The 16,798-nt window shown below is 35.4% G+C and overlaps 1 protein-coding gene across 6 annotated transcripts in view; it reads left to right on the top strand.

The window, feature by feature from the left end:
* The first annotated feature begins 2,534 nt into the window (after positions 1 to 2,534).
* The window catches only part of LOC100642239 (monocarboxylate transporter 10), a 310,901-nt gene continuing 296,637 nt past the window's right edge, over positions 2,535 to 16,798 (top strand). For 2 of the 6 annotated variants that reach the window (XM_020868497.2, XM_048404626.1), the window contains exons 1-2: positions 2,535 to 2,709; positions 7,156 to 7,424. The gene's annotated coding sequence lies outside the window, so the exon portion shown is untranslated. The other 4 variants (XM_048404628.1, XM_048404627.1, XM_048404629.1 and 1 more) reach the window with 4 other exon arrangements.

Here is a 16,798-nt window from a genome sequence, read left to right as displayed (position 1 = left end):
TCGAAACTATCTTTTCAGTTGATTTCGTGATCAAATATATATTTATTTATATATATTTATATATTAAATATATATTTTGCGAACCACTTGAACATTTAAAAAATATTCGTAATGTTAGTCACGTAGACTAATTCCTCGTTTCTTCCAACTATTATTATTATTTTATTTATTTTTCGGCTTCACTTAGCCTGAGAAAAGGCCTTGGTTTACATAATTCAAACTCTCGCTTCATATTTCGTTTCCTTCAGATATTTCATATTGAGGTATTTCTATTTTTTCGCCAAGTGATATAAAATTGAGAAAATCAATAAAAATGGATTTACTTCTAATAAGAAGAGAATGAAAATACGAGTTTCGGGAAGAAAGAATGAGATCATGTGTGAAAAAGTTTATATTATTAACCCTTTGCGCTCGGAATTTTATTTCAATTTCGTTACCAGCAGCTCCCAACGCTTTTAAGTGTTTTATTTGAAATTTACTTTAACTAAAATATAAGACAATTTAAATAAATAAAGGAAGAAAGAAATCCACTTAAATACCAGTTTTATTCACACTATTGTTGTACTTTGTAATTTTTAAGCGTATGATATATCTTGAAACAATTTCCAGGATGCAATCCTGGTTTTCTTTCGTGCGTTTCACAAAAAAAGATGGGACTGAAAGAATGTCGAGTGGGACTCGATAAAGCAGCTACTGAGATAAAAACTGATATCGAGTCACACTCGACATAGGAGTGCAAAGGGTTAAATGGTAATTAGTATTAATTAATAATGACAAGTGTAACAAACAACTTTTGTAAGGCAGTTTCAATCCCAAGTGAGATATTCCACCGTTTCCAGTTAAATGGAATACCTGTGTACATAAATGAAACTATTTAAATTAGATTGGGCAGAAGATGGTAATTTAATGTAACATTATTCGAAATTTATAAATGGTCTTCAGGTATAAACTTGTCGATGCATAAAAATGAGAGGCTTTAACGTAATAGCGTTTCATGGCTATAAAATTTTTATACCGTGAAATTTATGAATAGTTTTCAGAAACGAACTAAACAACGCATAAAAATGAATCAAGTATACCGCAGGCTGATTAGTAATGATTTCAATACAAATATAATTTTTCCTACCAAATACTTTTTATTAGACCAACACGTTAATTAAAAAAATTACAAAATTAATTCTCGCTAAGTCCAGAACCACCCAGGAAGAAACTCTCAGAAACGAACCACTTCTAATTCCTAATTTTAAAAATATAACTTCCCGTCACATTTTTTCCTCGATCGCCGCCCATTAGATCACATGAATTAAAGAATCACAAAATCGATTCCCACCAATCATAAAACCACTCTAAAAGAAGCTGTAAATAAAATATCATCCACGTTCGATTGCTAATTCCAAAGGTCTAACTCACCTGCCACATTCTTTCATCAATCGCCCCCTTAATCATACCACAAGAACTAGAAAGTGTTACTAAAACCTTAAAAGAAGAAAACCCCAAAAGAAGCTCTAAATAAAAAATCATGCACGTTCGATTGCTAATTCCAAAGGTTTAACTCACCTGCCAAATTCTTCCACCAATCGTCACCTTAATGATGCCACAAGAACTAGAAAATGCTACTAAAACCTTAAAAACCCACCCCAAAAGAAGCTCTAAATAAAAAATCATCCACGTTCGATTGCTAATTCCAAAGGTCTAACTCACCTGCCACATTCTTTCACCAATCGTCACATTAATGATGCCACAAGAACTAGAAAATGCTACTAAAACCTTAGAAACACGCCAAAGGAAGCTCTAAATAAAAAATCATGCACGTTCGGTTGCTAATTCCAAAAGTCTAACTCACCTGCCACATTCTTCCATCAATCGTCCCCTTCATCATACCACAAGAATTAGAAAATCCAAAAAATTAGAAATCCATTGCCACTAATTCCGAAACCATTCCGAAAGGGGCTGAAAAATCAATTCCTCCATTACCTTGCTTCCTGGATGCCATCCAGGACTAATTAAAAGAACAAAAAAGGATTCCCCACTAGTCTTCGAATCAGCCAGAAAGAAACTTCGAAAAATCTTCCATTTCCAGCTCCAAATTCCAAGAACCTAAACCCCTGCCACATTCTTCCCCGAAATGTTGCTGAACGATCAAGACCACGCAACTCGAAGAATCACGAAATCAATTCCCGGTAATCTTAAGACCACCGCAAAAATAGCGTTTCTGCACAGTCTAGCCGACGATCTCGAAAAACCTTACCCCATCGCTATACGTTTCTCTTAATTATTTCTCACGAAAGCCACCCACGCGCGGATTCAAAGCCACGATCAGAGCGTCACCTCTGCGTACTTTTCCTTCGAATCCACCCCCGCGTAATCCCACGCAGCATTGAATACGTCCAACAAAGAGGGAGATGGGGAGAGGGTTGACCGAGAGAGGGTGTTGTCGGTGAAATAAGAGGGAATCGCGCGTGCACGCTGGAAGAGGCTGAAAGAGCGGGACACGTCGACGAACGAAGGGGTGGAAAGGGCAGGGATGCTGTGGGCAGAGAGCGGTTTCAGTCGCGCGACGGCTTTCGCCCAGGCCAGTCGATCGAGCTCCTCTCCACAGGAAGAGCATCTCGCGCTGCACACCATGAGATCATCGGGAGATTGCGTCGATCCAACGGCTCGCGACTCGCGACGTACGCCATCGATGTGATCGCGACCAGTGCGCATTCGGTTGGTGTCTCCGATTTCAGCAATTTGATCGAAAGTTTCTCTTCTATCGAAAATATTTCATTCGAATGGAAAAAAGAGCAGTGGTCAATCCAAGTTGGTATTCTGGCTTGTCGTGGCTGGGTGATACTTGGGTGCCCGCAACCACCTGTGCTAGACAGCCTTCGGTTCTCTCGGTTAAATAATTTGTGTCGCGCGGTTCACGAAGTTCCGAGTCGAAGGTCTTTTTTCTTTGATTCTTCCGAAGCGGGTGATGTTTGTAATTAGATATTCTTTTTCAGATCGGATGTTTTTCAGGGGGATGCGTGGGACGAGTTTTTTTCGCCAAGGCTGGCGCAAGGGGATAAATGAATTTTCGCGCTTTTTCTTTGGTATTCTTTCGTTATGAGTGATACCAGAGCGCCTGTGATTAGTTATTTTCGATGCATTAGACGTTTTTTGGGGGTTGTACGGGACGATGAGTTTGACGTTCGTTGCTTGAGATTTTTCGTTGAAGGTAACGCACGAGGTAGATAAATTTTGCCGTTTTATCCTCAAGATTCCTTTGTAACAGGCGATGTTACAATGCATATAATTAGTCACTTTTTATGGCTATTCTGCTGTTACATGGAATTATGAAATTCGCCGTTTTGTTCAAGAATCTTTTCTAAGGAATGACACTAGGCTTCCTACGACGAAATATTTTTGATAAATTGTTCTATTTGGAATAACAAAGCTTGCAATTCGATATTTACGATACTTTCGTGGTAGATGACGCTTGACTAGGGTGTTTTCCTGGTGTTGCACAAAATTACGAAATTCGTCGTTCGTTTCTCAAGTTTCTTTTCCAACGGATAATAGTACAATTCCAAGGATTAATTATTTTTCATATATTCAAATTTCTTATTATCTTATGTTGAATAACGCAAGAAAAAAAATTTGCTAAAAATCGTTTAGTCGCTTTTAAAAGAGACGTCATTAAAATGCCGATAAAAATTGCAAATAATCTTTTAAATATGACTTTGAATTTTTTATTTCATAGATCCTATCTCTTTCTTCTCTTACGCTGCAGAATAAAATTTCGTGTTTCTTGTTTAACATTTTTCCATATTTTTGATAGATTTACTTTACGTTGAATAATAAATGTCGGCGTTGTTTAGTGGTCTTCTATAATGAGATATCAAAAATGCTGATGCTCGATAATTTCTTTCGGTATAATGGTGTTACGTGACACGATGCAGCTTGTCATTCAACTTTTAATATTCTTCTGCAATGTGTGACAGTAGGCTACATATAATCCCTTAATCTCGATAGCTCGGGCTTCCTTTGCCGAACGTAGAGCGATGGAGTTTGACGTTTGTCATTTACTATTCTTCTCTGAAGAAATACAACGAGCCACTTACCTTTATCCTCGATTTCCTACGTCAAAGAGCATAACAGAATAGAATTTATCGTTCGCTCTTTAATATTACAAGCAGGAAGATCTTGCAATTATTAAAAATATACCGAGGTCTTTATTTCTGTCGTATATGTTTAATCTTAATCATCTATGTATATTTATCATCTGTGTATAATATATTTGGATACTTTAGATTCACAATTAACATTTTATCGAATGTTTTTTAATTCTGTAAGATATACATAGCATTTTATTTAGCATTCTATACTGATTGATTCGTATTTAAATAAACTTCTCTCCAAACTTACTGATTAATTCAACAAATTTTCATATCATTCATATTCAGTGTTTTACGTAACCAGTAACACACTTACACCTATTCCTACTATCGTATTCCTACTAACACAAACAGGAATTGGATGAAATGCAGTATACAGTCTAACTCGATCACTAGAATCACACAAGGCTAATTATAACTCTCTACATGTGAGAATTCTTATTCACCATGTTTCACTTAACTTGGTTCCTAATTATCACTGAAAGTGAAATTTTGTAGATCACCGCGCGTTTATAATTCTTCAAAATGCGAGAAATATATTCGTAAGTCCCGTATCAGATATAGAAACTAAACTGCTCATTAAACAATTAGTTGGATTTACAAGCAACAGTGGTACTTTTCATATTATTGTAATTATATTCAAATTTGAATTACAAACTCTACTGTTTTAATATTCCTTTAATATTCCTGCATCGACTTAACGACACAACCTGTCTACCTTTAATTTCCAACATACACTCAAATATATTCTACATTGAACCACACAGTGGTTAAGTAGAGTTACAGTTGAAAATAAATAAGTACGTATATATATCTAATCATACGTTTGTTCGAATAAAAGTTAACGTTAATATTACAAAAAATCCGACAGCGATAATTTTAACTGGTTCTACCATCGAATAAAAGAATTCTACGTTCGTTGTTCGATGTTAGCCAGCACTGCGGGTTGCACAACCACCTGTGCCCACGAACTTAACTTCTCGCAACAGCGACCTAGCTGCGTGGGTAGATAAACCGACGAAGGTTGCCACTCAGCCTTACTTTCTCCAGGGATTTCTTCGTTGCTTGTCTTTTCTCTCTCTTTCTCTTTCTATCCATCGACCATCCCAGCTGTGTAGGAAATTGATTTGTGGGATAAAACTCAAGGCTGGTCAAGGCTAGCTCGTTTCAACCTGTTTACAAGGTTCTTCAGATTTTCACTGTCTCTAATCAAGGACATTGACACGCAGAGTCAGACAAACGCGGCGTCTCACGGGGATGAATTACGCGCGAAGAGAAAAGGAAGCATCGTGAATTAATCGGCGGGCATTAACGATTGAGCGGAGAGATGAGCCGGGGAATTCTTCAGCGAACGAGCAGCTAGGTCAAGGCCAGGGCTTTGAACGCATGCGAAACGCCAGGCTTTGTTCTCTCGAATTTATTCCCTCTATCGTTACATTTTTTCCCCTTTTCTTCTCGCTGTGGAACAGCTTCCACCAAGGATATGCCTTTCTTTGAGAAATGCGCCGTCTTCCGGGACTTCAAGGCCCTCCACGTCATTCCACCATCGCCAACCGTACGACCGGAAATTCGTAAAAAGACGGAGAACCAGGTCTGCAGTTGGTCTCGGTGACGCATTGGAATTTCGTAGTGTTTTGGTTTCTCTGTCGTTTTGTAAATTACCATTCGTTGTTCGTATCGTTGGTAATTTTTGGAAATTGTTGCAAGCTTCTGGCTTGCATCGGCGATTTTCAATCAGCGTAGCGCGAGGATTTTCAAAAACGGCGATGCAGAAGCGCCGACCTCGTTCATCTTAGATTGTCAAATCGGAAAATGACAACAGCTAGAACAACAATAGTCGTGCGATATGAATGCTCTGTTTCGAATCAAATACGCGATACGTCTTTTGATGTGCCACAGAATTTTTACGATTAGGTAGTTTACGTTTATTACGAGAATAAAAAATGTTAGAAATCGCTACTTTACGACCATACGATTGAAATTTGCATAGTAGAACATGAGTCGAACTAGACGTATTCGGTTGAAATTAGCGACGTGCCGGAATTTCGAGATACAATTCATCTTTTGTATAATATACGTCATAATTAGCACGTCGTTCAGTATCTGCTACACGTTTATAAAGTAGTTAATTATGGAAATTTTCGGAATTATAGCTCTGGGAATTGCTGGAGGTTTTTTCATTTCTGTTCGTTTTAATACCGCCAAGATCGTTGTAGGAGAAGATGGAAACATTTTTCTACAGTTGGATGATTCTTCGTTAGCAATATGTATTATGTAGTTAAATACATAGACGTTGGATAAATAATTATAGTTAGAATAGCACAATGAAGATAAACGTTTCTGTCGTAATAAAAGTCACCGTTATATTTCTCAAAAATATCTGCGTCTCTTTAATAGTCATTGCAAGAACAAACGTCTCAAGTTCCTAATTTTCGCAAACTTGCTAACTCTAATGTTACATACGAGAGAAAATCTGTCGATTCAAAAGGAACAAAAATTTTTGTCCTAATCAAATACCTAATATAAGCGATAATTTGTAACGATTATTACAAATTCTTTCTTACACAAACTAAGAAACGCTCTGATTCGAAGTTAAAGCTAAGTGTTAGCAAAAGAGAAGACAAATGTTTTTTTATACTTTCCCCGTTTGATCTTCAATTATTAATCTATCTGATATCGAGAACTTCCTGATTGGAAATTAAACACTATCAGAAAATGAGGAAAGGGATTATTCCTATCTAATAGAAATTTTTACCATAAGTTGACTTGAAATTATCGATCTATCCAACATGAAAATTAAGGTCATCGCAAACCTCACAGCAATCAATTCTAATCCTTATGATTCCGCTACCAACTGCGCTTCGCCATGAAAACCAATTTTCAATATCGCTTTATAATATTTTCAAAATCGCTTTATAATATGATTGCATAAAAAAACAAATATTTGTTCCACTGCATGAATCGTGTCTACCATCGTGCACTTGAAAAATCTCGATCGCCGGATTTTCCCCAGTGTATCCAGTTTCCGGCAGAAGTGTGAAACACCGTGTCGTGTCGTTTAAACGTGCGTCGAGCAAACATGATTAAATTAATGGTTCAGCGATCGTGCGCCAAGATGGACGAGTTGATTTCGATTGAACTGGAAATCGTGTTGCCGTTTTAGCGACGTGAAAGCATTCGAACAAGCTCTATTCATCGAGACTGGACGCGTCGTTCAAGGAGATCGCACAACGTCGACAGGATTCTTTTCCGGAAATGATCGCTTCCTCGGAGCAGTACGAGGTTGGTATTTTAATTAAGTTCAATCGAATTGTATTATTATTTGGCAATTGTTTTAGTAAGTTTTCAGTGTTACTTATTATGTATTTAGTTAATTCTCAGTATTTATTTGATTTTTATTTATTTCAATAAATATCAACTGTGGAATATTTATTGCCTCGGAATATACGAAAATTATACTGAAAATTAGTAGCCGATTATCATGATATTAACGAGAAGGGCTACAGATAACATAAATTATTATCAAGGACAAATATTTATGCAATGATATGAATTAATTATCTCTACAGAGAATATTTCCACGAAGGACAGTACTCGTACACTAGAAAATAAACTAAACAGTATGAATCACTTTTGTGTAGAAAGATATCCTCTATAAAATAATAAATTATCCTAAATAATACGATAAACCTAGCTAATTTAAATACATCAATTTAAATAACAGTCAATTTGATCACCTTTGCGTAGAACATATTATCCCACATTATTTCTACGTTAAAACCCTAGAACATTAAAAATTTAGTATAATAAATAAACGTAAATTAAATAAATTCCCTGAAAACTTAATGATGTCATTTCCCCGATACAATTTGAGACGTTACAAATTTATACTCTTCGATAAACGTGACAATTTACGATTTATCGCTAATTTAAGTTTAATCTTGAGAAGTGGACCGGTTCTCGATAAAAATAGAAAGTAGACGCTGCATGTACAGTGGTGCTTCCAAACTAAACGATTAAATTGTACCGTCTCGAAGGCAATATTGGATGGACGAAGGTTTAAAATCGTCTCGCTGAGCAATTATAGAATAAAAATATTGAACGAAGGAAATATTATGATAGAGGGAGAGAGGTGGATGGATATTTATTTGGTCTGTTTGCTTTCCACTTGCACGTTATTCGATATTATTGAAGTCGATGGATGTAGCTCGTATCGGTAATAACGAGACATATAACCTTTGACTTTTTGATTGATGAAAGGTTCTTTGAGATGGAAAATTGCTGTAAATTAGTTTGTTACTTTGTACCAGGTATTAGCCTTTGGCAAAGCACTTGTTAATAGTTTCCATTTCTTTTTAACCTTTCTACGACGATATTAGGATATTTTCAGTTTTAATTTATTTCTACTCTACATGTAACAAGAGTCTTTTCTTATAATTTTTCTCACGAGAGAAATCTTTTCCTTGTAGCGTCTGAACGATTTTCAAACTATCGAATATTTTATTTTAAAAGGCTCTTAATTATTCCAAGCGAAATATCCTATCATTATAAATAGTCCAGGTAGCGGCCTAAGCAAGCGTAGTATAGGGTCCAATAAGTATAAATAAAGTCCCAGCTAATAACGTTGCGTTATCAATAATGCTTTCACGAGGAACAAACCTAAACGTTCAAGACTGAATGAAAAAATTTCAATACTTAAAACGACAACTTTTATATTACATACGCGATGGAGGTGAAATTTCATTTATTTCACGTTGCAAGTGTAACCATTGCATCGCGTTAAGTGGATCGCCAATGAGTCACTATGTAACACACGCGCATTAGATCCGTTAAATACATTTTACTGCACATTAATTGTGCATTAACGAACGATATTATGCCATAGATATTCTCTAATATCGTACTCAACAAAAGTACCTGCGTTTTCACGAAAGAATTTTTTCTATGACTCACTTATGGTTCATAAACATCGAGCAAAGTGAAACTTGTCAGAATTTCTCAATGAACATAACAAGTAGCTTTCCACATGCTCATAGCTATTAATTATACTTTTATTAAAATTTATTATTAATATCAAATATTTCAAGTAATCGAGCGAAGTGAAACTTGTCAGAATTTCTCAATGAACATAATAATTAGCTTTCCACATGCTCATAGCTATTAATGCATACTTTTATTAAAATTTACTATGAATATCAAATATTTCAAGTAATCGAGCGAAGTGAAACTTGTCAGAATTTCTCAATGAACATAATAATTAGCTTTCCACATGCTCATAGCTATTGATGTATACTTTTATTAAAATTTACTATGAATATCAAATATTTCAAGTAATCGAGCGAAGTGAAACTTGTCAGAATTTCTCAATGAACATAACAAGTAGCTTTCCACATGCTCATAGCTATTAACGTATACTTTTATTAAAATTTACTATGAACATAACAAGTAGCTTTCCACATGCCCATAGCTATTAATGTATACTTTTATTAAAATTTACTATGAATATCAAATATTGCAAGTAAGGACCAAATAAAACAAAATGTCTGATTAAAGTTAAACAAATGCAGATAAAAGTTAAATATGAAGTATAAAGAAAATTGCTATATACCAAATATTAAAAAAAAAAAAAATGAACTTGGGGGTGCCCCATGCATCGCGAATGGTCCGTAAGTCACAATAAATGTCGGCAGAGTAAATTAATTTTGTCAGATGGGGCGCGCGACTTTTCGAAGGGAAGAAACCCACGAGGTAAAGGGGACAAAATTTCCCAGAGGGTGGCAGGGGAGGGAGAAAAAGAGCACGGGGGCTCGCCGGATATTAAAGCACGTGTACCTTTTACGTCTTCGTGTTGTATAGCGGTTCGCTGTTGTAATACGAAGACTTAAAAGTGCTCGTGGCTTTAATATTGGCTTTGTTTCCGATTTCTGCCTCGCTATCTTTCGCGAAATCCTTTCGCCCGAGCGTATTCCAACGGGCAGAAAAAATACATAAAAAATAGATAATAAAAAAAGTAGAAAAGCTTCGGTCGTTATTGCAAAAATAAAAGAGGCAGCAGAAGACAGAAGGAAATATCGATTAATATGGAGTGAACCGTGAACGTATTTTGATACAAAGATCGATACAATCGTGTCCCTTGTCTACTCGTCAATTTTTCTTCTTTTTCGCACTGTTTTCTTTCGTTTATTCGATGTATTTTTAATAAAAATAGGATCTTAATTTCCAGTGACACGGAACAAGCAATATCATCGCGTTGATATTCAATTAATAGCGTGTAGTTTAATTAAACATTGACAAACGATTCGCGAGTTGCAGATTGATCCGTGTGATTCGTTTATCGATTTTAATTTTTGTTTTCTAGCGTTTGTTTGTTTGATACGCATTTGATATTGTTGTTATTCGCGGTGTTTCACATTGCGCTGGCACGCAGTTTAATTGGATTAGAGAAGATATTCTGAGAAGCAACGCACTTCGTTTGTTTTGAGGTGATTCGTTATCATAACAAGATCTTCGATGACGGATTGATAACGATACTTCGGTGACCTGTTATCCGTGTCGTTTATCGAATCGATCGATTGGATTATCGCCCTTCTTTTTTCAACGGTGAATTTTCGTTTGGGAAAAACAAATATCGCTTAAAATGTTTTCGGGAATTCAAACAGATGAAAAACAACGGGATGTAACTGTTACGACGAAACGTTGCACAAAATATTGCGTATGATAAACTGGCCAAAATGGTATTAACGAAAATGTACGAGAAATAAGAAAATGACAACAAGAGTGTCATGATTTTATAATTACACTTTTTTATAAGCAACCAAGGTTACGTGTCAAATCGTAAACCTGCATAAAATCATAAAACTACAGAAACCTCACGGATTATCTTGCAAATGAAACAGAAATTTTCAAGTTACGAAGCACAGGGTTGGCTAGAAAAATTTAACAAACAGCGAGCAGATACGCGCGACACTTTTTCCTCGAGTTTCAAACCTTCGCTTTACATTAATTGTGCTACCTTAAACCCAGCGATAGGTTCAAACTTATTTTAAATAAATGACAATCGTCATTAGTAGAAAACCGCGAAAGAAACGCTTACATGGAAACTCGACAACAGGTAGCAGGTTTTTTTAAATTTTAATTCTTTACAATCTTTTGGATTCGTTATCTCTCTGTTTAAATCTTCCAATAGATCTCCTATGAACGTCATTAAGGAAAATTATAAAGCAAGTTAAACCTGGACAAAGGAGAAATTTCATAGTGTATGTGGTAGAAATGTTCAAATCCTTTAGAATTACAAGCGGCCAGTTCCAAAATTTAAGAAAACACCCGACAAACTAAGGACAGAAGCTGCTTTCCCCGAATTTCCATCTTTTGCATTACGTTAATTACTTCACTTTGAATCTGTTGCTAAATTTGAAACAAATCACAATCGTAATTAGTAGAAAATCGCAAAACGAACAATTAAATGGAAACACGACATTAAGAGATGCATCAACGGATTACAACATTAACAGACAAAATTTTCTTCTTTTCTTTTTAATGTGATTCTTTAAAATTTTCTCCAGCTCCAAAATCGGACAAACGCTCGACAGCAAAACAGAACCGTTTCTCCTCGAGTTTCAATCCTTCGCTTTGTGTTAATTACATCGCCTTTTTGGCGATAGCGTCGAGACAAACGTCATTAACAGAAAATCGCAAAGCAAACATTTATTGTAAATGCGAGGAGAACAGGCCGGAAACTCGACAATAGATCATCCCAGCGAAGCAGAAACTTTTTCCAAGCGATGGTTCCCACCGATAAAACAATAGACCGCGTGTGGCCGGGGTCATTAGCGAAACTGGGTTGCGTGGATTCGCGTGGTGTTGCGTGCCTCGAGCACTACTCACTCTCGCGTCCATTCCTCCCTCTTTATTTTTTCCCACTCTATGCACTTTCTACTCACCCCTTTCCCCTCGCTTCGACGATTCCGCAAGCCCAGCCGCACCCTATTCCACCCCTGGCGTTTCGTAGGTACGAAAAGTTGGCACAGTGTTTCTAGTGCACCTTGACACCACTCGCCCCTTGTTGCAGCCGCTGGGGTTTGCCAGCCAGGAAATTAGATTTCCTAATTTTTACGCCACACTCAAGCACGCTGGAGGTTTTGTTAGGAAATTTCGGAGAAACTGGCTGTGCTCTATAAACAGGACACTTTTGAATATATATATCTTAATATCCTTAATCTCTAATATTCTATTTTTATATGATTTAATATTATACTTATTTATGAATATTCTTCTTTTCTTTTTTTTTGAAAAATTTATTTATTGATTTATTGGTTTTTCCTTGACTCGCAGGGGACACTCAATGAATCAACTAATAAACTAATAATAATAATAAATCAAGTATAGGGTTGGCAACTAAGTGATTGCGGGTTTTGTCATTAGGTGGCATTGACAAAATCCGCAATCACTTAGTTGCCAAATAATATCGTTCTTCTGGCCTCTTCTATGATTCGAGGAATATTTCTCTGGCTTTCGACACTCGATGAGTTCGTTTTATGTAAGGGCATGATTGTTTAGGAATTTTAATGGTAAAATTTCGTCAGGAAATTTTCGTGAAACAGACGGTATTCTGCGAATAGCACTGTATGTATTATCCGATCTCTTTATTCACTCGGAGAATTGTTAAAGATTTTTCTTTTATACTCTTAAACTCGTAAGACTCGATCAATTAGATTTTCGAATAATAGTCGGCATTTTACCTAGGTTTTTTTTACAAATTTTTGGCGAATCTCTTTGCGTTCTATATATAGCATATATTTTCACATCTTGTTTATTCTCTTAAGGTTTCTAACATTCGATGAATTACTTAGTTTCGTGCAGTAGCAATTTTGGGATAATAGTATTCCGTATTTAATATAAATCCTTATTTGTACTCCGTTTAAATAAGACAAACCAAAGGAATTTTATTTTCTCCCTCGTGATATTCGTCTTTTGGTTTTTAAAGCGTGTCTTTAACAAACAAAATTGAAGCAACTAGTTGGAGGAGTTGGTCGGCCTTACGAGAAGACGCGGAGTTTCATTGTTGTCGACTTTGAAGAGCATGGTACGGCGGGCGCGATAAAATTTTGATAAACAAACCGCGTTCCTTTGTCTATTTTATTCTTCCTGTTTTATCCTAGTTTTTGCCGACTCTCTGGAGTACGATAATCAAGACAGCTCGATAAAAGAGTTATGCTACTTTCACGCGTAAACGACTCTTCTAATTGTTTCAAAGGCATCTGTTTCTTTGAATAAGCCAAGCACGATTCAGTTGTTTTCCTATTTAATAAAGATGTTCCTTTACTTACGTCAACTTTTAAACATTATTGTGCTTCTATAATTTTCTTAACGCCGATAGATCAGAGTGGTAGATTGATTTTCACGATATAATTCGCGAGGGAAGAGAGTCTTCACTTTGAGAAAATACATTTTTTAACCGCTGCAATGACATAGGAAGAAAAGTTATCGCGTTTCCTCTTTCGTTATCAAAGAGACTAGAGTCTCTTAGGACTTTTATTGCATGAATCTTTTATCGTTTGAAACGCTGACAGATTTAAAGTTGAAAGCAACAGAGTTTTATTTTATTTCGTTTCTCGGTGTTTCTCGTGATCAATGTGCCAAGCTTTCTATATTACAAGATTTTTAATTTATGCAAATATAAACATATATATTTTTTTAATATCTGTATATAAGAATGGACAGATCTATTACACATGAAATATTTATATGATTTAATGCGCGAGATTTATTACAACTCCTCACGAGTCAAAATTCGTCGTTCAGACTTTCACATTTGTTTAGAAGACCACGTGTTGGATCGATACATTCCATTCGATTAACACGAACATAAACATATTAATGTCTGTCTGCATAATTCGGTAATAATGGTTGTCGTTAATACGTCGTAATTGGAGCTTAATGATGCGTTGTTGTCGATAAGATCATGTCGACAACATTCCGCATTACGTGCTACAAAATAGAATTACTACAGCAATAAATATGTAAATCGCTAGAAATCATACAATATTTGCGAAATTTGTAAAATTTATTCCCCTACAGTCCAAATAAAGTCGTCTCATAGATATGTCAGCAGTTTGACAAAATTTATTAGCAAAAATTCAAAGCTCATAGGGTATAAAACATTAAAGAAATTTATTAAGTCGTGTGATACCTTATCACCTCGAACGATGATACTATTAAATTCCATCGACTAATTGAGTTTTAAGTAATAAAGTGTTAAAATCTCCGAGAGACACAATGTACAGTGACTCACGAAGGTAATCAAAAACTTTTATAGTTTGCAACTCTTTATGTTGTACAAAACGTTTGAAACTTCGTTAACACTGTAACGAGGCACCGCTATCGCGATTATGTTGGTAAAATTTCCAACGAATTTGAAAATGTATATACGCAAGTTACAAGATATTTATTGCATGCATATGCTTTGCACGCAATTTGCACGCAAAAATCATCAAAGTATTTGAACAGTCAATTGCTCGCTATATTAATAAAAAAAAGGTCGCGATATACGGTGAGATCGGTTTTAGCACTAATATTTATTGATACTTTATTTTAACACTTTAATACTTTATTTACTAATATCTATTTTAAGTTTTCGCTAATTATATGTTTGCAATAAGTGTCTTGCAACTTCTAAATACATTTCCCGATTGCTTGCAAATTTTATTATTATAACTACGATAATTGTGTCTCATTGCTATCGAAATGTTAAGAAGTCCCGTGTAATTTGCGTGATACGTTTATAAAAAAATGTCTATGGTTGGTGTTGGAATACTTTCGCGAGCCACTGTACGCGTCAGCAACAACGAATACGTAAAGCATCTGACTGGTGAATATTTATTTTGCTGATAAATCTTGATATCACGTCGTACGCTTCAAATTCGTCTTGTTTGGCGTTTTTATAAAACTTATTAAGCGATACGAAGATACGCCGGAAATATCCTGTCGAGGCTGGCTTCCGCATGTCAGGAGACTGTCGTTGCGTGAAACGCGTCACCGGTTTTCCTTCGCGCCCTTGGGGAGTTTTTCAAATTCGTTCCATTTTCTAAAGATATTTCTGAAACACGACGCGACGAACGTGTTCCTCAAACGCATTAAGGATATTAAATATCGAATATTCTACGAGTGTTGGAGAAGAAAAAAAAGAAACAGAAAGGAAAGAAGGAAACACGTATCCCGCCCTATTTCCGAGTTTACAGCGCATCTTCTATTCCCCGCGGTGCGTTTTCTTCTTTATCTCGTTGCGGTTGACGTTATACGTTAAAAATGCCCCCAAAGTAACACGTATATTAACACTAGAACTACCGATAGTTAACACGAAGCTATTTCTACCAAAACCAGCCAAAATGACTGGTCTTTAAAAAATACGTAATAATAGAATATTTTTATATTTATTGATTTATTACTTTCTTACAGAAGAAACCATGATTCTTAAATGAAGCTTGACACATTTATAAAATTGTAGAACCAGTCATTTTGACTGTTGTGGTATTTCTAGTATTAGCATCTAGCGATCTAGCGATCGATCCGAAAATTTCCTATTAACTGATATCATCATATTGAATGATACGTAGTAAAAATTTTAAAAACGTGGAGGAAGTTGTAGAAAACGAGAAAACTGGTTAATTGGGGTTCGATAAACAGATTACAGCACCCTTTTACATATTGATAAGTACCAGTCATTTTGAATGCTATTGGTATAAGCTATTGGCCTTGATAAAAAATTATTTTCAGTTTGAATACATAAAAAGCAAAATAAAATTCATTATATTAGTCTTTTAGTTATCGTTGCGAAAGTGATTAGATCATTGCGGAGAAAAGATATAACATGAAATAGGAATGTGAAAATAAAATTGTAAAACCAATCAATTTGAATAGTTTGGTAGTTCTGGAAGTTAAATTACGATTGATGACGAATCAGATATTAGTATTTCGAGGAGAGATTGAAAAGATGAAACGTGGCTTTGTATGTAAATTCGATCGCAGTCTATAGTAATCTATGTATTAAGGGGTGGATAGTAATTTCATATAAATTTCGATACACTTCCGACTAAATAATTCCCCTAAATAACACAATTTTTTAACAAATTTATCCTCTAATTTTCGAACGCTATAGAACACGTAACGATCCTATTAACATACAGTAACATAATTTCCTTTACTTTAATAGATTTCCGATTGGACGATTTTCGAACGTAACACGATTCTAAACTACTTTCCTCTGATTCTCGTATTTTATAAAACGCATAACAACGCTATTATCCTACTGCAATATAATTTACAATATCGTACTGTATATAATTACCACGTATAATTTAATATAATTAATGTACTTTACCTCGATAGATTTTTGGTCACACGATCTCACGATATTGCAGGGTAAAATAATGCTATACAAAGCCATATTAAAACCTGTTTGGACTTATGGGATCCAACTATGGGGAACAGCGAGTAATTCTAACATAGAAATTCTTCAACAATTCCAATCAGAAACTCTAAGATTCTTAATAGATGCACCTTGGTATAGCTTACCAACGAAACAATACATCGCGACCTTAAGATACCCACAGTTAAAGAAGAAATATCCAAATTCAGCAATAGATATAACATAAGAATTA

The sequence above is a fragment of the Bombus terrestris genome, chromosome 3 (assembly GCF_910591885.1).
Source record: "Bombus terrestris chromosome 3, iyBomTerr1.2, whole genome shotgun sequence".
In the NCBI taxonomy this organism is placed as follows: Eukaryota; Metazoa; Arthropoda; class Insecta; order Hymenoptera; family Apidae; genus Bombus; species Bombus terrestris.
This window is presented reverse-complemented; position numbering and strand designations above follow the sequence as displayed.